The following is a 23,462-nucleotide window of genomic DNA, read 5'->3' as shown; positions in this document are numbered from 1 at the left end:
TTGTCATACCCTGTCTTTCTGCAGGTGAAAGCTCTCACTATGGAGTCAAACAGGAATGACCATTACCTCCTCAAATACTTCTTATTCAGGCTGGTAAGGTTGATCTTTTCACCGTAATTGATAAAGTCCATGAATTCAGCTAGTTCTTGTTGAGTAGGCACCCCCACCAAGTTGTCAGTGGGAATACCCAAAGCCTTGTTGACATCATTCTCATTGAATTCCATATGTTGCCCTTGATTGTGCAGTTTACCACCAAAGATGCAACTTGATTCTCATGCTAAACTTTCCTAATCACAGTTGAGTTCCAGAAATCATTGAGAACATCCAGATACAGAATTGGATTTGCAATTAGAGCACCTGCAAAGAATGTCTCATATAGAAACTTGACAAAGCTCTTGAAGCTATCAGGAGCTTGGATAGCATCTGTGAATGCAAGGTAGTTGGTGCCCTCATTTGGGATGAAATCTCTAACAGTGTTTGATGCCATTTGAAGTGCTTGAATTTGAGTGGGTAAGAAATTTGAGAAAGAAAGAGTTTGAAATGAGAGAGAACGATTAAGATTTGTAAAAACTAGGTCACTTGAGATCTCGAAAGCGTAAAGAGGGGTTATGTCGAGATGTCTGGGTATTTACAGCTAAAGGTAAGTGGCTTGTCGAGAAGTAGAAATAAACGTTTGGGATTTGCTTAGCGAGAAGTCACGTGTGAGAATAGATACATATCGATATGTCACTTTCCTGACTCTTATTGAGAACTAGATAGTGACTTATCGAGATGTCAAATAAATACCCAGTTTGTCCTGAATGGACTATATTTTTCCAATTTTTATTTGAATAAATCAATATAAAATTAGAATGATTTTATATCAAAAGTATTTTACTGAACCAATTTATTAATTTAAAATATTTTAATTATAAGTTGTCGAGAAGTCTAAAATATATACTTGTAGAGAATTCTATGAATTAACATATATCGAGATCTCTACAATGACTTATCGAGAAGTCATAATAAGGCTTATCGAGAAATCAATCGAGAAGTCTCAAAATGATTTATCGAGAAGTCAGTTAGACTTATCGAGAACTCAGTTCTCTATATACTTTTGTTCTTTTTGGTCCTGTCTTGTGTTAAGTTCCCATATTGAAAATGTAAATTAACATTTAGACAGTTTTCTTAGAATTTGAAAAATTCCAAGTTAAGTTTTGAATTTGAAAAATAAATGTGCAGAGAATTCTGAAATATTCATAACTCATATTCCAGTTAATTTTTAATTAAATCAAATTAATTTCGATTCACTAGAAATTAATCTGCTGCAACACATTACATGAGTTCTTGCCTTTAGGATGAAGAATTTAACATTTCAATTTCACCAACAAGTCTATTGAAAGTTGTTTCATCCAAAGGTTTAGTGAAAATGTCAGTTAATTATTTTTCTGTTGGAACAAAAACAAGCTCAATAGTACCATTTGTAATATGTTCTCTAATAAAATGTTACCTTACATCAATGTGCTTTATTCTAGAACGGTTAACTAGATTAGCAACAATAGAAATAGCAAAACACACAAAATTTTGTGTAACACTAGAACATAGTCCATTAGCTGATTTCTAATCCAAAACACTTGAGAATAGTAACTTCCAGAAGCTATATATTCAGCCTCAGCTGTGGAAGTTGACACAGATTGTTGCTTCTTACTATACCAGGATACAAGTCTTTGTCCAAGAAATTGACAGATTCCACTAGTACTCTTTCTATCAACCCTGCATCCAGCAAAATCTGCATCTGTGTATCTAACAGCTTTAAATTCAGTTCCCTTAGGATACCACAATCCCAAGTTTGGTGTTCCCTTTAAGTATCTGAAAATTATCTTCACAGCCATCAAATGTGATTCCTTTGGATTGGCTTAAAATCTTGCACACAGACATGTTATAAACATAATGTCTGGTCTACTAGCAGTCAAATACAACAAAGATCCAATCATTCCTCTATAACCTGAAATATCTACACTTTTTCCTTTCTTATCTTCATCCAACTTTATAGATGTAGATATAGGTGTTGATGCATGTGAAAAATCAACCGTTCCAAATTTCTTCAATAAATCTTTAACATACTTGATTTGGATGATAAAGATTCCATCACTTTTTTCACTGACTTGAAGTCCAGGAAAGTAAATTAATTCTCCCATCATGCTCATTTCATATTCACTCTACATGAGTCTTGAGAATCTTTGACATAAACTTTCATTAGTAGAACCAAAATTGATATTATCCATATAGATTTAAACTAGGATCATATCACCACTATGTTGCTCGTAGAATAGAGTCTTTTCAATTGTTCCTCTATTGAATTCATGTTTAAGCAAAAAATTGGACAGTGTATTATACCAAGCTCTAGGTGTTGCTTTAATCCATAAAGAGCTTGAGTAGTTTGTAGACAAAGTCTGGAAATTCCGGATCTTTAAAGCCAGGTGGCTGTTGCACATAAACCTCTTCTTCCAACTCACCATTAAGGAATGCACTCTTTATATCCATTTGATACACTTTAAAGTTTAAGTGTACATAAAATGCAAGAAAGATCCTTATTGCTTCAAGTCTTACAACTGGAGCAAAATTTTCATCATAATCAATCCCTTCCTCCTGTGAGTAGCCTTTTGCAACCAACCTTGTTTTGTTCCTTGTTACAATTCCATTTTCATCCATTTTGTTCATGTACACCCACTTTGTTCTAATTATACTTCTGTTCTTTGATACAGGAACCAACTTCCAAACTTTGTTTCTTTCAAACTGATTTAGCTCTTCTTGTATAGCAGATATCCAGTCGGGATCAAGTAGAGCTTTCTCAGTTTTCTTAGGCTCAATTTGTAAAAGAATGCATGCATGTAGACATTCATTAGTAGTTGAACTTCTAGTCCTCACACCAGCATTTGGATCATCAATAATTGCATCTCTAGTGTGACTCTTATCCCACTTTATGGTATGATTTTGTTGACTTGAATTTTCTGCATTTTCTTCACCATTGGCATGACTTGCAGAACTTTCTTCTCTTTCTCCCCCTAAGTTTGTGCTATCAAATTCAGGTGTGTGAGATGAGTTTTCATTCTCATGATTCACTTGCTCAGTTGACTCTTCGTTCATTTTGTTGCTTATGTTGATATCAACTTCATCTTCAGAATCACTATCAATGTTCAATTTTTCAAACTTAAGGGCTTCAGCTTCATTTTCATCAAGGAACTCCAAGCCTGGACACTTGTCATCATCAAAAGTCACATATGTGCTTTCCATAATTTTCTTTTATTCAAGTACATAAACTCTGTATGCAGTTCTTTCCAATAAATATCCCAAAAATATTGCTTCAAAAACTTTAGAGTCAAATTTCCCCACATATTCAGAGTTATCTTTTAACACAAAACACTTGCTTCCAAACACATGCAGATGCTTCACGGTAGGCTTCCTTTTTTTGATAAAATTGAGTAGGGCGACTTTCCAAGATTTTTGTTGATGAGATATCTGTTTTGAGTGTAGCATGCAATATTGAAAGCTTTTCCCCAAAAACTTGTTGGTAACTTGGCATCTTGCAGCACTATTCTAGCAGCTTCTACTAATGTTCTATTCTTCCTCTCAACTACCCCATTTTACTGAGGTGTCCTTGTAGCCAAGAACTCTTGAATAATGCCCCTATTTTTGCAAAATTCATGCAGAATTTCATTCCTGAATTATGTGCCATTGTCACTCCTCAATAGTGTTACACAATTTTAATCTTCAGCCTGTGTACCTTGAGTAGTCATCTACCATCACAAGTGCATATTTCTAGAAATAGATAAGACATTAACTGTTCCAAACATGTCCATGTGAATGAGTTGCAAAGGTACACTTATGGAATTCTCAGTTTTACTCTTGTGACTAGACCACTTCATTTTGCCTTTTTGACAAGCCTCACAACTTTTATTTTGAGAAAACTCCAAGTCTGGCCTCTCACTAACTCCTTTTTCAACAGGGTATCGATTACTTTGTAATTCATGTGAGAGAACTTTTTATACCACAACTTGTTTTGCTCAAAAGATGCCTTGGTGTAGAAGTAACATATTCCATCCTTATTTGCTGAGTATAAATCTACAAAAAAACAAGCTTCCCTTTCTTGCTCCTTCAAAAGCAACTTCACCAGTCTTTTTGCTGATAATTGAGCATTCTCCATTGTCAAATAAAACATTTAATCCTTTATATGTGAATTGACTGACACTCAGGAGATTCATCTCAAGACCAACTACCAGCGCTACATCTTTAATGACAACATTTCCAGGAACCAACATGCCATATCCTATTGTGAATCCTTTATTATTGTCTCCAAAAGTCACCAATGGGCCAACCATCTCCTCAAACTGTGATAGAAGGGCCTTATCACCTATCATATGCCTAGAACATCCACTGTCTATGATCCATATGACCTCTTTCACTTTTCCCTGCACATAATGAGGGTTAAGTGTGTTTATCTACCCAAGTAGTGTTGGGTACTTTCTTCTTGTTAACAGAATTTGCAGTAGTAAAATTTGATGATTCAGAACAGTGTTCAAATTTTAAAATGCAGTTTCCTTCTTAGTTGTAGACTCAATTATTGCATCTTTGAGATTAATTCTCAGTCTATGACAGCTTTACATTACTTTCATGTTGCAAGGAATGTAATCATATTTGTCACAGAAGGAATGGGGATCTTCGTCCTTTGCTTCATTGATCTGCAGGCTCCCACTGTTGGCTCACTAACAGCCTTTTTGTAAAGGTGAGTGATAAGTGGCATTTTATACCACTTAGAACATCTTATAATAGCTTGAATTGGTGTCTTGAAATCGTGTATTTGATGCGTTTTTCTAGTGTTTGTGCATTTCAGGGTATTAATTATATTTCGGAAGAGATTTCATCAATAATAAGCCTTGGCATGTGTTTAGTATTGCAAGTGGGAAGATAGGAGCAGACTGCAGCGAAGAAACGGAGGAAAAACAGATCAGTTTCCAAAAGGGGGTTGAGCGCCCGCTCAGGAATGCTGAGCGGCCGCGCAGGGTCGTATTTTCAGATTAATTATTTTAGACTCCTATTTCTGTTTGGCTTCCAACTGCTGAGTTATCTGGGTTTTATGGGACTCCTATATAAGTAGATTTCAGAGACATTTCACAAAGGTTGGATCGTAGTATTAATCGAAGAGCGAGGAGATAAGGAAGAAGACCGTTTTAGCACACCGCAACGAAGAGGAAGCATATTTTCTTGTGATTCTATATTTCGTTGTAACGTTGGATGCTAGTTTTCTTTACTTTGAACCTAATTACTCTTGTGACGTACTCTGGTTTAATATAAGTAGTTTTAGTTATTATTCTCGTGTGTTGTTAGCATGTATGAACCAATGATGACGATGAGTGCTATCATGGGCTAATCGTGATCATGGGGTCGTAACGGATTTACTATGGAGTTCTTTAGTTAGTTGTTTAATACCTTAGTGTGTGATGATTGTATGATATCTAGTATTGGTTGTGCGTATTCGTCTTATGTGCGTCGCGAACATATAAGATAGGGTGTTAATCTCTTGTGAAGCGACAGTGGATCTTGAGATTTAGAACTTGCCATGCTAGCATAGGTTCATGTAAGAGTATGCATGATTAGTGGGTAACTCTAACCATTTTATTCGCCCTGTGTAATCAAAAGGAATAACTTGTGCTTAAATCATTATGTTGTCAATTTTTGTAGACATATAGGGACTCAACATAATTGATGCCTATTCAACTTCTATCTTAATTGTGGATGCTTGGTAGAATGGTATTAGTACAATGAAAGTTGGCTTTTATCAGTTTCGTGTTATTCGATTAATATCATCACTGTTGCATGCTAAAGGTAATAACAATGACTATTGAAGGAAGTAGTAATGAAGTTGTGATCTCATGAGTGTTTTAATATTATTAGTTCAAGTGTTAATTAAGTGTTTAATTCTAGTGGTTAATTATAGTTAATAATTAGTTAATCAATTCTAAGTGTTATTGTCTTAACATTGAGAAGTAATCATACATTGGTGAGTGAGTTTAATTGAACATAATAAGTCTGAGTCTCTGTGGGAATAAACTAGAAAGTATTCTATATTACTTGCGAACGCGTATACTTGTGTGTGTTATTAGCGCGTGTTTTTGCCCTAACAGTGAGTTAGGTTATATGTAGAGGCACACTTCTAACATTGTTTCCAGGGAGCATCTGCAACAAATGCAAAGTTGTTGCTCTTGTTCACTCTAATTTTTCCATTCCTGTTCTTCTTTTTTCTTCATGCATTCTCAGTCTTGATTTACTTGATTAGCTTCTTAAAAACTTGATCTACCATAGGCTTCTTTTCAATTTTAAGAGTTGGAGTTATTTTTGTGTTTTTCTTCTCATTGTCCTCATCTACAGGCTCTTGCTTGATAACCAACTCTCAACTTCACTGAAATTAATTTCACATGCTTTGAACAAAGGTGCATCAACTTTTCTCATCATCACTGGGACATCTTGATTTACAATTGCTTTACCTTTGTCACCTTCACTTTTCTTGTTGTTGTTCAAAGCATCATAGTCCAAAGCAATATCTATGTTAGCACATAATTTGTTCTTCTTATGGTACTGACAAAACAACTAAGATGCATTCCTGAAAGACTTCAGTTTCACCTCATTCTTTTCTATCTTTTTCCTTAACACAGCTTCTATTTCACTTGCACACTTCAGCTTAATCTTCAAATATTCATTTTCTTGCCTGACAGTTTCAAGCTCAACATGCTGCAGTTTCAAATATCGCTTCTTAATCTCAAGGTTCTCATTTAACTTTGACAGTATACTCACTTCCTCAATAGCCGCCACTATACTTGTGTAGATACGAAACATCTCTACACTCATCTTTTCAACAGTTTCTTTATATTGGCTTGTATTTAAATCAATGGTAGTTAGAGTTGGTACCTCATATTTTGATGAGGATGATTCTCCTTGCTCAAGAGCCATTAGTGCATAATTTCCAAAATCTTCATTCTCATTTTCATCATCAGTATCATCCCATTTTTTGCCTTCAACAATGTAAATCTTTCCTTGTTGTTTCTTCAAGAGAGCTCCATACTTTGCCTCCAATTCCAAATAGGCTTTGTCTTCTTCATCTTCTTAGGCTTCCTGCACTCTGTAACAAAGTGACCTAACTTATCACAGTTGAAGCACCTTATCTTTGATCTTTCAATAGATCCGGTTTTGTAGTCACCTTAGATAGATGAGTTATACTAAGTCCTTGGTTTCCAGTTGTTGCTGTTGGAAGACTGTCCCTTGTTCTTGAAAAAGCTAGGCTTCTTAACTCTAATGTTAAAGAATTTCCTATCCATGTAACCATGGATTGGTCCATCTCATCTAGCTCATCCAATGTATCAAAATCATCTTCCTCTAGCTCCAAAACAACTTGCTTCTAAGGTCCTTTGTTCTTTTGCTCCATAGCTTGAATAACTGGAACTTGAGCATCTTGTTCATCTGCAGTTGCTTCACTATCATTTACAACTAAGGCACTTGAATCATAAACCATATGTCCTTGGTTTTCCTTTAATTACTTTTTTTGCAACATTTCAAGTTCATAAGTTTTCAAGATCTCATATAACACTTCCAATGTTATTCTGCTCAAGTCTCTTTCCTCTCTAATAGCTGATATTTTCTATTCAAGGTGGTCAGGAAGAGCTAGCAAGAACTTTAGGTTAACCTCCTCAGCTTCATAATATTTATCATGAAGTTGCAGGTCATTTATCTATTTGTTAAACCTTTCAAAAACTTCAGTAATTCTTTCTTTAGGCTTTTCCATAAAAGACACCAGTATTCTCCTTTGATTAGATCTAACTTCCTCTGTACCCTCACATGAAATCTCAATCTTCTCCCAAATATGTTTGGCTGTGTCACAGTTAACAATATTGTTGTACATAACATTGTCAAATGACTCTGTCAGAATTAGTTATAGGCTACTATCCAGAGAGACTTTTCCTTTTCAGTTTCAGTGTATTTTGAGGGGTCCTTAGGTGCATAATGAGTTGGAATAACCATATCTCCATCAGTAGATTCATCAACCCTTTCCATGGGAGTAAAAGGGCCATTCTTGAGAATCTGGATATATAATGGATTAGCCATCCTTATGAACAACATCATTTTCTTTTTTCAAAGTGCGTAGTTGATTTTATCAAAGGCTGGTATCTTGATACTGCTTATCTTTTGTGCACTCATACTTCCAAGATCTTGATTTGTTTACTTTCTGATTTTGCTCTGATAAAACTGGTTAGATATTGAGTACAACATAAAGGGGTTGAATGTGTTTCTTTGGATTTTTAGCTTTTTAAAACTTTTTTGGATATGGTGTGTGTTAGGTCCCGTAAAAGGGCTATTTTAAGCTAGAAGGGGGGTTGAATAGCTTAATTACAAATTTAAAAATTAATATGGCATTTTAAAAATATTTATCTCATTTTAAATATATTACCGATGCAGATTATATATGCGGAAATAAAAAAAGGAAGAAAATACCACATGAGAGATTTATCCTGGTTCGCGATGGTGCAACCTCTAATAGATTCTCTCACCCCTACGTCAAGTCCCCGAGCTCCTCTCCAGGACCCGAGTTTTTCCCTTAAAATAACCTTGCTCCTTACGTAGGCGGAGAAGCCTTTACAACCCCACAAATATCTGTCTTGGTGCGTAACTCCGGGTTACCGCCTCAAAATAAATGTGCAAACCTGAACAACCTATCTTAGACAATAACACCCTGTTATTTCTTTAAAGTTGATGTAGAACCCTTGGTGTAGTCTTTGTCCTTCTAAGCTTTTTCCGGTCTTGGATCTCAGTAGTTGATCTTGGGTCTTTCCTCTTCCTCACGGTTCGAAGACTACTAACTCCCCGTTAGTATGTCTAGGACTTGGGTCTTAGAACTAGAATCACCTCACTATACTTCACCTCACTGCAAAACGAAGAAGACAATATCTGCGAAACAATACCCGTTAAAGATAAAAATATTTTGGACTAGTAAGATACTTAACTAGACCGGATGACGTACAAATATTCTTAAATGAATATTAGTGTATACTTTTCTTTAGATTAAATGAATGTTAAAATATACTTGGTATTACTTCGTTTTGAATAATATATCTTATTTCTGAAGTAATAAATATATCAAGTCCTTGGTGAAGTGTTATCGCTTTCAAATCTTTGATAAAACAATTTCTCGTTTAATATAGTCGTGTGTAGACTTTTATCAATCGAGAACATTACACTTATACTTTAACTATTTGCACTTATAAAATATTTGGCCGTGAGAATAAAAGGTTCATAATTTAAACACAATATATCACAAAATACAATATCAGAGTTTAAATTATATTAGCACAATTTATATGTGTATATATATAATAAAATATAAGTTTTAAGTTTTTCTCACGAAACACTGAAGATGCTAGTAAGGGAAATCGCTTAATTCTTATACGATTATATATATACTTATATTTACTTAAAAGCTTTAATATCTTCCCACGAAACACTAGAGGTGCTGGTAAGGGAATTCACTTAAATCTTTTAACTAAATATAATAAATATGTATATATATATATATATATAATATAAGCCTTAAGTTTTTCCCACGAAACACTAAAGGTGCTAGTAAGGGAAGTCATTTAAGTCTTGTTAATCAAATATAACAAATATATCAATATATGGCCAAAATAAGTGCGTTTAAGTTTAAAGAATAAAATGGCAGCTTTGTAATTTAATTCCCACGAAACACTAAGGTGCTAGTAAGGAATATAAACCAAGTATTGTATGAAATTATCACTTCGTGCTAGAAGTGTATAATTTATCGAATCTTTGTTCGATTAAAACAATCCTTATACGGATTTGTTTTTTCTTTAAGTTATTCTATATAAGAGTTTGTAGAGATGAAGAGAAAGTGGTACTAAGCTCCTAATATAAATACTAAGAGTGGTCGGTTAAGACTTGGACAAAAGTTAAGAGGTTTACCACTTTTAAGAGATGAACGGAAAAGTTCGCCAGAGGTTCGGCCGGATTTTGGTTGGTTGGTCGAACTTGGGCAGCCCTTCGGGAGGCAAGAAAGTGGTGTGGATGAGCTTTGTTTGGGATGATAGAGCTTGGTTGGTGTGACTAAGCTTGCAGATCAAAAAACCTTGAATATATGATATATATATATATATATATTTTTTGTAAGAGAGAAGATTTTTGAGATGAAGTATTTGGGTTTGGATGTTAGAGAATGTGTAGAGAGAATACTTCTTGAAAATGCCCCGCAGTTAATTAGCTCTTAGCTTGTATTAAAAAATGGTGGGGGTGGGTGTTTATATATAGAAGGAGTTCGGTGAAGGGAGTGGTTGATATTGAGTTAAAATGAATGGTGGATGAAGAGAGTGGTGTGGATTGATGAGGTGGAGGTTTAGTTGTGTTTGTTTGCAACTTGCATATAGGACAAACAAGTTTATGGAGCAAAAATCCCAGCAACTATTAATTATATAATAATGGATTTTAGTTTTTTCAATTAATCATTAATTACTTTATTAAGTAATTAGCACCATTAAATATAATGACTTTGAAAACCTTTTAATAAATACAAACAAAAATATGATAATTATTTAAATATCATAAAATAATGATCTTCAAGTTTTGGTCAATATTGGTCAAAGGTAGCTTCGTTAAACGCTCGGACAAAATCTTGGTCAATGTAACACCCCCAAATCCGGGGTCGGGGATCCAGGTTGTCACGAGTTCCATTTCCCTTAATAACACCCAATCTTAATACACAATCAACTACTCTGTACTGTGACCCCACAATAAACACACACACCACAAGTTATAGTCTCAGAGATGAATATCCAAAAATAATCACAAGTCGTTTTATTCCACAATTATATGTCAATACACCTTAAAAAAGTTTCTGAATAAATTTACATTTCTTTGCCATTATTAGAATTCATAATTGTACATAAGTCTGGTACATCATAAGTTGAAAGCCTAGCCTATTGGTAGTTCCTACCTCAGCTACAGCGACATCAACGCCTATAGAAAACTGCGGAACGTTTCCTAATCGCTTGCGAATCGGGAGCTTGGTCATGTTCATCTTTTCTATCTGTTGTTGTGTGATGAAAAAAGAAAGCAAGGGTGAGCAGCAAGCCCACCAAAATAATATGTATAATGATTAACAATATATGAGCCTTCTCATAGTACTCATGAAAGTCTTGGTCAAAAGAAATGAACCAAGTTTGATATCTTAATGCGATGAAGTCGCAAAATATTCAGTATATATACATATATACTTTTCAAAATCTTGGAAGTCCTCTTCCATGCATAATATACACAGAGTTCCAGTTTATAACTGTATAAAAATATCGTTACAAGGTGATCTCATATATCTACCCTTGTCTCAACATTTTTCTGAAAATCTTTGATATGCATAAGATAATCATTAACTAGATATAAGTTGAAAATATGAAGTTACAAGATACCCCAATATACTTATATCTTTTCCAAATATTACTTGAACTACCACCGTTCAAGTTATAATCAGTTCAAAAGTTCATCACATAGATGAGACTACAAGACAAGATTTGAATAGATTCAATCTTTGAATATCATTATAAATAATGAAGTTACGAGATACTTCATTAAATCCCGATATATATATACACCTATATATATATACATTTCATACACTCCTTGAAAACCTCTGTTATGAAAATTATAAACAGAGTTGCAATATCCAATGAATTTGGAAAGGAGAAAACCTTGGCATAAACCTGATATCTTGCTGATCAGGCAAAGATACCAATAAGTAACCTTTTCTACTAGTAGATGGATGAATTTCCCACCGGTCATCACCCTGGCCGCAATAGGACCTTATGCTGGACTGCCACTCAGCCACTTACGCATTTGATGGACTCCCACTGAGCCACTTACACTTTCATGGACGCCCACTGAGCCCATGTTGCTTATGCCGACTCAAATAGATGAACTTACTTCCCGAACGATGGGCAAGTAATCAAGATGTTTTCTCAAAACAGCAACCTCGTTGCGAATGTAAAATACACCACTGAGCCGGATCCCTCAAGTTTTGAACGAGTATTTAAATCCCCTTTAAAAGGAAGATCTTAAATATAAAAATGAGTTTTGGGATCCGCTTTAACTTTTAAAAATCATTTTGAAGACTCGAAAACACTTTAAAGAGTGTTTGGAGTAATGCTGATTTAATGAAATAAATCAGTCCCAATATATTAGAAAATATCTGAATATTATTATTTAAATAATATTCCCATAAAGAATAATCTTTATAAAAATAATTGAAGTAGAAGTTTTAAAACTTATACTTGAAATGAGTATTAAATAACCAAAGATATACTTATACGAAAGTACTATCTTTATTTGAATAATCAAAGATAAGTTTGATTATCGACACCTTATTCTTTAATAAAATAAAGAATATATCTCAGCAAATAATCGGAGTCATAGATCCTCAAATGAATATTCAAATAATATTCATTAAATAATATAAACTGAGTCATAAGCCCTCGAATGAATATTCAAATAATATTCAATAAATAATATAAAGGAGTCATAAGCCCTCGAATGAATATTCAAATAATATTCAAATAATAAAATAAAAGGAGTCATAAGTCCTCGAATGAATATTCAAAATAATATTCATTTAATAAAATAAAGAAGTCATAAGCCCTCGAATGAATATTCAAAATAATATTCATTTAATAAAATAAAGAAGTCATAAGCCCTCGAATGAATATTCAAAATAATATTCAATTAATAAAATAAACTGAGTCATAAGCCCTCGAATGAATATTCAAAATAATATTCAATAAATAATATAAAAAAGTCATAAGCCCTCGAATGAATATTCAAATAATATTCAAATAATAAAATAAAAGGAGTCATAAGTCCTCAAATGAATATACATAATAATATTCATTAAATAAAATAAAGTTATCGAATAAACCTTATTCGATTAATAGTTTTAAAAACTATAACCATATATATATATATAAATATATATATTATACTCGGGGACATCGACTCCCGGTTTAGAAATATGTTCGCCTTTTGATCCCCTATACTAAGAGTAAACTCAAATACCGCTTATCTCTAGCATAGGTATTATGCAACTGTAAGCATTTTAACCAACAGATAGATAACCAGATTACGAAACAGACATGCATATATACCATATCAGCATGCTCCAATATATCGCAACATTTGCTAATAACAATCATGCACTTATCACAAGATAATGCATATACATATATTTACATCACAACAACAGTATAACGGGTAGAAAACTTGCCTGAGCGACTGGGGGTTACGAATGGCTCGGGACGAGTCTGGTAACCTATAAGCAACAAGTAAGTTGGAATTAAATCAAAGTCACTTGTAAATCTATACTCTAACCAACTCAGACTCTAATGCTCGTTTTGCGCTTACTGATTCTCTTAGTCACTCGAGTACCCTCGGCTCCACCATTTTTAATAATTTAACCATTACGAGTTTTAAGGCGATTCCTTCGCGAGTGTCTTACCAACTGCCTATTACACCTTACATAAATGTTTCATACTTCAATTAGTCCTTTAAGGTCTTTAACCTATGTTTCAAAGTAAGGCGAGGGGTAAGGGTTCGTTCGCGAAACGTCGTTACTTAAAACGGCCGTTTCTCCTAAACCGTTCATCGGAATCAAACGAACCACATATCAAAACGAAGCTCGTAACATGAACTATCTAAACATGGCAATGGTAAAAACCTAGCAGTGAGTTCAAGGGTTCTGATGTTAAGAACAAAAACAGTCTACGGTAGCATTACGACGGCTATGTTTACGCGATTTCCCAAATTTAAACCATTCCAAAACAACCCATAATCAAGCCACAATCACATCCCAATCCAAACTCCATCCATACCACATCATAACAGCCCCAATCAATTCAATTTTAACATTTATACTTATGCTTAAGCTTGAATTTAACTATACCTAAGTTTTTTTAACCAAAACAACAAGATTCACCATCCATTTCACTACCACTCCAACCCAAATTCTAAACCAACAAGCATTAAGCTACTATATCACCATAACAACTAAAATCATCCTATTTAACAAAGTAAAGCTAGGGTTTGGAGATGATATACCTTCCTTGAAGTGGTGTGAGTAGCTAGGAAGCCTTGAGATGACTTAGGGATGCTTGGATCTTAAAGGAAAAACAAGAAAATCAAGTTAAAATTCTTGAAGTCACTATTCATTGTCTTCTTCATTGATTTCTTGAAGAAGATTGTGAATGATTTGGAGGCTTAAACTCATAGAATAGCCATAACTATGCATAAGGAATACTAGGGAATTATCTTACCAATTTAGGAAGCCTTGAACTTGGATTTTGAAAATTCTTTTCTTTGAAATAGTAAAAAGCCGAGAGTAAAGCTTGGAGAAGATGAAATGTTTTGTGTTTTTGTTTTGATTTGTTTTGGTTGGTTGCTTATTTGATTTGTTTTAGGTTAATTACCAAATTAACCTTGGTTTTGTGTGGTTAATATTCCACCACATTTCCTTCCTTCTTATGTCATGCTTGCATCACTTTGTGATGTCATCATCCCTCATTTGTCCTCTTTCTATTGGTTGGATAACATCATCCCCACTAATCTCTTTGATTAGCTTCTAATTGTTTGCCTAATGACCGCTGATCTGTTATACGGTTCGCTTAACTTTCGTTTTCGTTTATCGTTTGAGGGATCATACCCGGGATCTTATTACTTAGGTTCCCTTAACCTTTCTCAATATATTATATTCCTTTTATGACCCTCTCTTATAATCCTTTAATTTAAATCCTTTTTATCCTGTTACCTTATACTCAGTTTTTTCCGTATCTAGTGGATTTCCGGGAAAAATCAAAGTGTTCGGAATTGGATTCTGACGATCTTTACATACACTTATATACCACATAGAGTACTAATAATATCCCAGAAGATGAATAACAGAACCCCTACATAGCGTGGCATGAAAAGTTTTCTCATTCAGCAAAAACACTATTCATAAGGGTTTCAAAAATTTTCTAAAAATTGGGGTTATTACAGTCTCCCCTCCTTAAAAGGATTTCGTCCCGGAATCAGATGGAAAATGAATAGGGATACTCTCTTAGCATTACACTTTCTAACTCTCAAGTAAATTTTCCCACATTGTGGTCCTACCACCAAACTCCGCCTAGTTTGATAACCCTTCTCCTAAGCACTTGTTCCTTTTCACTCTTTAACCCTTCCTGGTTGCTCCATATAGGTTACGTCTGGTTGCATGTCTATGCGCTCATATGCCCCTATTTATCTGGCATCCGAATTACACTTCCTTAACATTGATACGTGAAACACGTTATGACTTGCTACATGTTCTGGGGTAAGGCTAGCTCATATGCTAACTTCCCAATACTTCTTAATATATCCAAGGGTCCAACAATTGGTGGACTTAGCTTTCCTTTCTTTCCGAATCTCATTAATTCTTTTCAAGGGAATACTTTTAACAATACAAGGTTCCCTCCTTCCTATTCTTTGTCCTTTCGTGTCAAATCGTCATACTTCTTATGTCCTTCCTAGCTACTACCAGTCGTCCTCTGATTAGATCTATTATATCCCTGGTCCTTTGGACTACTGCGGGTCCGAGCATCTTGTGCTCTACAACTTCATCCTAACATAAGGGAGATCGACATTATCTTCCCTCAAGGATCTCATAAGGCGATACCTCAATACTGACATATGATCTATTTTCGTAAGAAAACTCAACCCGTGTTAAGTGATCATTCCAATTTCTTTCAAGTCTATTGCACAGACTCTCATTATAGCTTTTAGCATTAGAGCTTTTGCTTCTCAATACCCATTTTTTTCGAGTTCGTAATCGCTACTACCTTCCATTCCTAATATTATACTGGTTATACTTTTGCTCGTTAGCGTTCTATAACCTTTTAATACCCATGTCAACCTTAGTATCACGAATGTGTTTCCATTCCGAATACCACCGCAACTTTATTACTCCTTTTTCAGCTGTTTCTATTTCCCAAAGTTTGACCAATCGTATAGAAGTAAAGGAATTTGTTGAGAGATCACTATGATCATGAACACTTGTTCTATTGCATAGTTAGTACAGAAGGTAGCCAGCCTTTAGCACTTGACAAGCAATTAAACAACATGTGGTATCCTACTAGGCTTCTATCACAAAGATAGATAGTCATTCGGCAATACCTCCCCTTCTGGAAGGGTTGTTCTTCTCAGCTTACATGAAATGAAAAGAAGAGAAAAGAACGAACTGAAGAGAATTGTATATATGTAAAAAAAATATTTCCATAAAGTATCTGGCTTGGAATCTACCTCTGAACTATAGAGGTTTGTCATAGGAGAACAAAACATATATGTATTTATATCAACATCAAGTATTATAGCATCGTATTTCACATGCCTAAATATTTTCGCTATCCCGTCCATCATTCTATGGACCCATGCTCTTCCTCGAGCTTATACACAATCACCTTTGAAACTCCCTCGACATCGAAAATCGAATCTGGGATCTCATTCTATATATCACCGTTACTAGGATTCTATGCTCGCACCGCAACCTTCCTCATATAGTAATACGACTCTCTATTGATAAGAAGGAATAAATATTCAATAGGTAGATACTCTACTTAATTAGTCTATCAATGATAACTTATACACTACCACGACCCGATTAGTGGTACTTAATCTCAACATCCATTCCAATACAACTCTCATGGTTGTAATCAGCTCATTACTCGCAGAATCATTGCTGCCTTACTATGGTCCACCACTGACCTACTGTCATCATTCACTTTCCATGAAATCTTAATATCTAACCATACGGAGTCCATATATGTCGTATAAAATTCTTCTAAGGAGGTAACCTAATCACCATTCATGATTCATGAAGAACACTCCTGATCCTGACATACATACATGACATGAAGTAGATAAAATTGCAGAAGAGTTTCAGTCAAAGCAACGATAGCAGGTGAATACCATTCTTAATCGTATGCCTTAAATAGAAGACTTAACTCAAGGTTCGTTTAGTCCTTTTTTTGAAATATGGTCCTGGATTATTCTCAAGATAGTACCTTCTGAGATAGATAGCCCGCTCATGGCGATTACACGAATTAACCTTTACCAACCACTATTACGGTTGGGTATTGCATAGTCATCAGAAGGAATGTCAATCTTCCAAACCATAATACAACCTGCACAGCTTTAACCATCATCACTGTATTCCTTTGGCACAAGCGCCTATAATTATCCTCTTACCTTTAAAGTGTCGGCCACCTCTTTGGCCTTTCCTGATAGTAAAATTTCCTTACAGTCAATGTCATTTTAACCACCTCCAAATAAATTTTCTACCTTATTTCAATCACAGCTTATGTGAAGATGTTTTCCTTAAAATCTGATGAGTAAAAAAAATTACCATTTTTCCATAAGTTATTGCCTCAGTCTTTAGAGGTTAATCACTGTCATGACTGACTCTCAATCATAATTAGAACATCTTTTATCTTAAGTCCTAATTGCCCTGGACAATTTCGACCATTACTGGTTCGATCCATACCTTCTCGTGGTTTAACACATGCCTCACTTGGCATCAATATAATTACGTCATATTTCCTTTATCAACATTTCTATCTTGAAAATTTTGAATTTTACCTTTCTCCTTGTAAAACCTCTAAGGTTATCCTTGAATCGTTCCTCCTGTATTCCCTAGATACAGGGCATATCAAAATACCATTTACTAATACTAAAACCATTGTCTATATACTTCTGAAAAATTTCTCCACTGATTCTTAAAGGTTGTTGTTACCTTAACCCTTTCCAAATCATACTGTCAAAACTCATATTGTCCCTATTAAGGGTGGAATGCCAACCTTTATGCATTCCCCTAGGATTCATTTTAAGTTACCGATGTTCTATCCTTAATTCCACCTTTAAAAGGTACCTGCATCCTTCCATGGATAAATCAAGTCATATATCCCTGATAAGGGTGTCTTATTCAATCATTCCCACCTCGATAGTAAATGCCTAATTTCACAATAACATCTGTATACAAAATGAGGTTAATCAAAATGGCCTCCAAAAGATAACAACGGTTATCCGCTTTTCTTGCCTAATCTGGTAACGATAACAAGGATGTTCTGGAAGATATTGGTCGTGTTCAACATGAACTTCTTCTTAATAATTCCTTATTTACTTTTGTTGTTTATCTCAACAGTCATCTCAATGTTGGGATATCTTTCATACCTGGCGTCTCCCTTTCTGGGTATCAAGCCACCGGTCTTACACTTCACATTCTTGAAGGTCACTTCCTTCATCCAATTTTCCTAATTTCTTACTTCCTTGTCTCCTCAGTCTATCCGCGTCTCATTATTTATCCTTCGAACTATCTCAAGGTTTCCTCGAATCCTCCCAACTTACAGGGGATAAAATATATGTATCTCTTGTTCCTTCAATCATCAACTTTAACTCATGGTGAATCACCCTTATCCTGACGATTACATACTTTTCTATTTCTATTGCTACGAGTCTTTAGGGTTTCCTCATACCCAACTCCGTTATCATTCCTCAAACTCTATTGCCTTTATATTCCTTTCCACTTCAGTTTCTTTTTATTTTCCTTTCTCTTATCATTAATTCATGAACCCACTAATCATTGACTTCAAACATCACATCGTTCTGGGATTCTTGTCATCCGAACGAATCTTGACAACTTTTACAACTTAGCTTCATATTTCATCATACTCGTCCGCCTTTGTTCTGGCTCTAAAGATTTTACACTATCTCCATAACCTTGGGAATTACTTTCCCGAAAACAATTGACTAACTTTTAATCAGTTTATTCTAACTTCTGGCTCTGTGCCTTTCTTGGTCTTTCACCAACGGGTGGCCTCTTTCTTAGGAGGGTAAGTGACAAAAACAGTCTTTTGTGATTCGTCCATCATTTAGAATCTCAAATGATTCCTATATTTTCTTTAGCCAGGCTCTCGCCTCTACTGGGTTCCTTATATCTTAATTGTGACCTCCCTGATTATCACATTCAAGGTTTGCCCCTAATCTTATTCCTTGTGGGGGCATATTACTTGGAAAAATTTTGAGAATCTCTGGATATTTGTCTTACTTACTTTGCTTAAGTCTTTCCCTTGTTCAGTCCTTGCACGACTGCAAATTATGAATTCTCAAGTTCGATAAACTTCATGACACTCTCTTAAGTGTTAATAGAGCAATTAACAATGTGATTTTATCACAAACAAACTGATCTGAACTGAAATTAACGAATACATACATAACCATTTGTTCGAGGGTACAACAACTGAACATATTAAAGAGAATTACATCATTTGATCTTATCGCTCCTATCCCAAAAGTACTACCATAGATAGTCATCTCGTCATTAAAATTAATCATTCATAACTTAGGCTAATCCTCCAAAAGCGGTGCTATATGAAATTCTTGTCAGATTGCTCAGCATCTGCACACTATTATGGATCAAGAAATGCGGGCACGCACGACATCCCTAACCTGCTCCATCACAGAAGTGATGAGGTCTAAGATTGTTGCAAGTAGAGCCGGATCAATCTGACCCTCGAGATGGCCTCTACCTGTAACACGGGTGGTAGCTTAAATCCTTTCCATGCTATGAGCTAATCCTGCCGGAAGTACCCCACCCTCAATCCTCGGTGCAGTAAGTCGATCCAACAAATCACTCCTAACATTACGGGCCTCAGACAGGCCACCCAAAGTCATATGATAATTGGCGATAAGAGAAGCCTGAGTGGTAGCATCTAGCAGTCCATGGGGTGCAGGTGGCGCAGACCCAGGAGATCCAAATGGATAACCAAGCACGGTATCAGGTGACAATGGTGCAGGAGATAAAGGTGGCATTTCCTCAGTAGGTGCTGGGCTCTGTACCGGGGATGGAACAGGAATTGGTGGAACCTCATGGATGTCTACAGGAACCTCTGGAAGAGGGTCTGATACTGGTATAATTGGGGTCGTGGAAGGCCCCACTCCTTCTGCCCTCATTAACCTTTGTGCCCTTGGTAACTCTTCATCCTCTAGTGCCACCCTCGCGGCCATTCTTGCTCTGGTAGTCGCCCTAACTACGGTCATCAATTCCTCAGCGGTCCTCTCTTCATTCTCATCAGGATCCTCCATGAGTCTTCCTCAGCCACAATCCTTTCTGGAATAACATCCTCAACCGCAACATTCTCAATATGAATCTCATCCAGTCCCTCATTAGGGTACTCCATCGGATTCACAATTTGATCTCCAGCTTGTAATAAAACATCCTCATGTTGATGCTCCTGAACCTCAGGGTTCGGTGCCCCGCTGCCCTATACGAGAACGAACTATGTTACTATCACGATATTTATAAGGGTTCCCGTAAGGGTTTTAACTGTCAGTACTACGTTAGGTAGCCCGACTATGAACTTGGCAAGAGTTCTTATTTATCTTAGTGTACTTATTATCTTAACGTCACTTCATCTCTGAGGTTTATAACGCTTGGCTCTGATACCACTTCTGTAACACCCCGAAATCCGGGGTCGGGGATCCAGGTTGTCACGAGTTTCATTTCCCTTAATAACACCCAATCTTCATACACAATCAACTACTCTGTACTGTGACCCCACAATAAACACACACACCACAAGTTATAGTCTCAGAGATGAATATCCAAAAATAATCACAAGTCGTTTTATTCCACAATTATATGTCAATACACCTTAAAAAGGTTTCTGAATAAATTTATATTTCTTTGCCATTATTACAATTCATAATTGTACATAAGTCTGGTACATCATAAGTTGAAAGCCTAGCCTATTGGTAGTTCCTACCTCAGCTACAGCGACATCAACGCCTATAGGAAACTGCGGAACGTTTCCTAATCGCTTGCGAATCGGGAGCTTGGTCATGTTCATCTTTTCTATCTGTTATTGTGTGATGAAAGAAGAAAGCAAGGGTGAGCAGCAAGTCCACCAAAATAATATGTATAATGATTAACAATATATGAGCCTTCTCATAGTACTCATGAAAGTCTTGGTCAAAAGAAATGAACCAAGTTTGATATCTTAATGCGATGAAGTCGCAAAATATTCAGTATATATACATATATACTTTTAAAAATCTTGGAAGTCCTCTTCCATGCATAATATACACAGAGTTCCAGTTTATAACTGTATAAAAATATCGTTGCAAGGTGATCTCATATATCTACCCTTGTCTCAACATTTTTCTGAAAATCTTTGATATGCATAAGATAATCATTAACTAGATATAAGTTGAAAATATGAAGTTACAAGATACCCCAATATACTTATATCTTTTCCAAATATTACTTGAACTACCACCGTTCAAGTTATAATCAGTTCAAAAGTTCATCACATAGATGAGACTGCAAGACAAGATTTGAATAGAATCAATCTTTGAATATCATTATAAATAATGAAGTTACGAGATACTTCATTAAATCCCGATATATATATACACCTATATATATATACATTTCATACACTCCCTGAAAACCTCTGTTATGAAAATTATAAACAGAGTTGCAATATCCAATAAATTTGGAAAGGAGAAAACCTTGGCATAAACCTGATATCTTGCTGATCAGGCAAAGATACCAATAAGTAACCTTTTCTACTAGTAGATGGATGAATTCCCCACTGGTCATCACCCTGGCCGCAATAGGACCTTATGCTGGACTGCCACTCAGCCACTTACGCATTTGATGGACTTCCACTGAGCCACTTACACTTTCATGGACGCCCACTGAGCCCATGTTGCTTATGCCGACTCAAATAGATGAACTTACTTCCCGAATGATGGGCAAGTAATCAAGATGTTTTCTCAAAACAGCAACCTCATTGCGAATGTAAAATACACCACTGAGCCGGATCCCTCAAGTTTTGAACGAGTATTTAAATCCCCTTTAAAAGGAAGATTTAAATATAAAAATGAGTTTTGGGATCCACTCTAACTTTTAAAAATCATTTTGAAGACTCAGAAACACTTTAAAGAGTGTTTGGAGTAATGCTGATTTAATGAAATAAATCAGTCCCAATATATTAGAAAATATTTGAATATTATTATTTAAATAATATTCCCATAAAGAATAATCTTTATAAAAATAATTGAAGTAGAAGTTTTAAAACTTATACTTGAAATGAGTATTAAATAACCAAAGATATACTTATACGAAAGTACTATCTTTATTTGAATAATCAAAGATAAGTTTGATTATCGACACCTTATTCTTTAATAAAATAAAGAATATATCTCAGCAAATAATCGGAGTCATAGATCCTCAAATGAATATTTAAATAATATTCATTAAATAATATAAACTGAGTCATAAGCCCTCGAATGAATATTCAAATAATATTCAATAAATAATATAAAGGAGTCATAAGCCCTCGAATGAATATTCAAATAATATTCAAATAATAAAATAAAAGGAGTCATAAGTCCTCGAATGAATATTCAAAATAATATTCATTTAATAAAATAAAGAAGTCATAAGCCCTCGAATGAATATTCAAAATAATATTCATTTAATAAAATAAAGAAGTCATAAGCCCTCGAATGAATATTCAAAATAATATTCAATTAATAAAATAAACTGAGTCATAAGCCCTCGAATGAATATTCAAAATAATATTCAATAAATAATATAAAAAAGTCATAAGCCCTCGAATGAATATTCAAATAATATTCAAATAATAAAATAAAAGGAGTCATAAGTCCTCAAATGAATATACATAATAATATTCATTAAATAAAATAAAGTTATCGAATAAACCTTATTCGATTAATAGTTTTAAAAACTATAACCATATATATATATATATAAATATATATATTATACTCGGGGACATCGACTCCCGGTTTAGAAATATGTTCGCCTTTTGATCCCCTATACTAAGAGTAAACTCAAATACCGCTTATCTCTAGCATAGGTATTATGCAACTGTAAGCATTTTAACCAACAGATAGATAACCAGATTACGAAACAGACATGCATATATACCATATCAGCATGCTCCAATATATCGCAACATTTGCTAATAACAATCATGCACTTATCACAAGATAATGCATATACATATATTTACATCACAACAACAGTATAACGGGTAGAAAACTTGCCTGAGCGACTGGGGGTTAGGAATGGCTCGGGACGAGTCTGGTAACCTATAAGCAACAAGTAAGTTGGAATTAAACCAAAGTCACTTGTAAATCTATACTCTAACCAACTCAGACTCTAACGCTCGTTTTGCGCTTACTGATTCTCTTAGTCACTCGAGTACCCTCGGCTCCACCATTTTTAATAATTTAACCATTACGAGTTTTAAGGCGATTCCTTCGCGAGTTTCTTACCAACTGCCTATTACACC

This window comes from Apium graveolens, chromosome 9, assembly GCF_009905375.1.
Source record: "Apium graveolens cultivar Ventura chromosome 9, ASM990537v1, whole genome shotgun sequence".
Taxonomy (NCBI): Eukaryota; Viridiplantae; Streptophyta; class Magnoliopsida; order Apiales; family Apiaceae; genus Apium; species Apium graveolens.
This window is presented reverse-complemented; position numbering follows the sequence as displayed.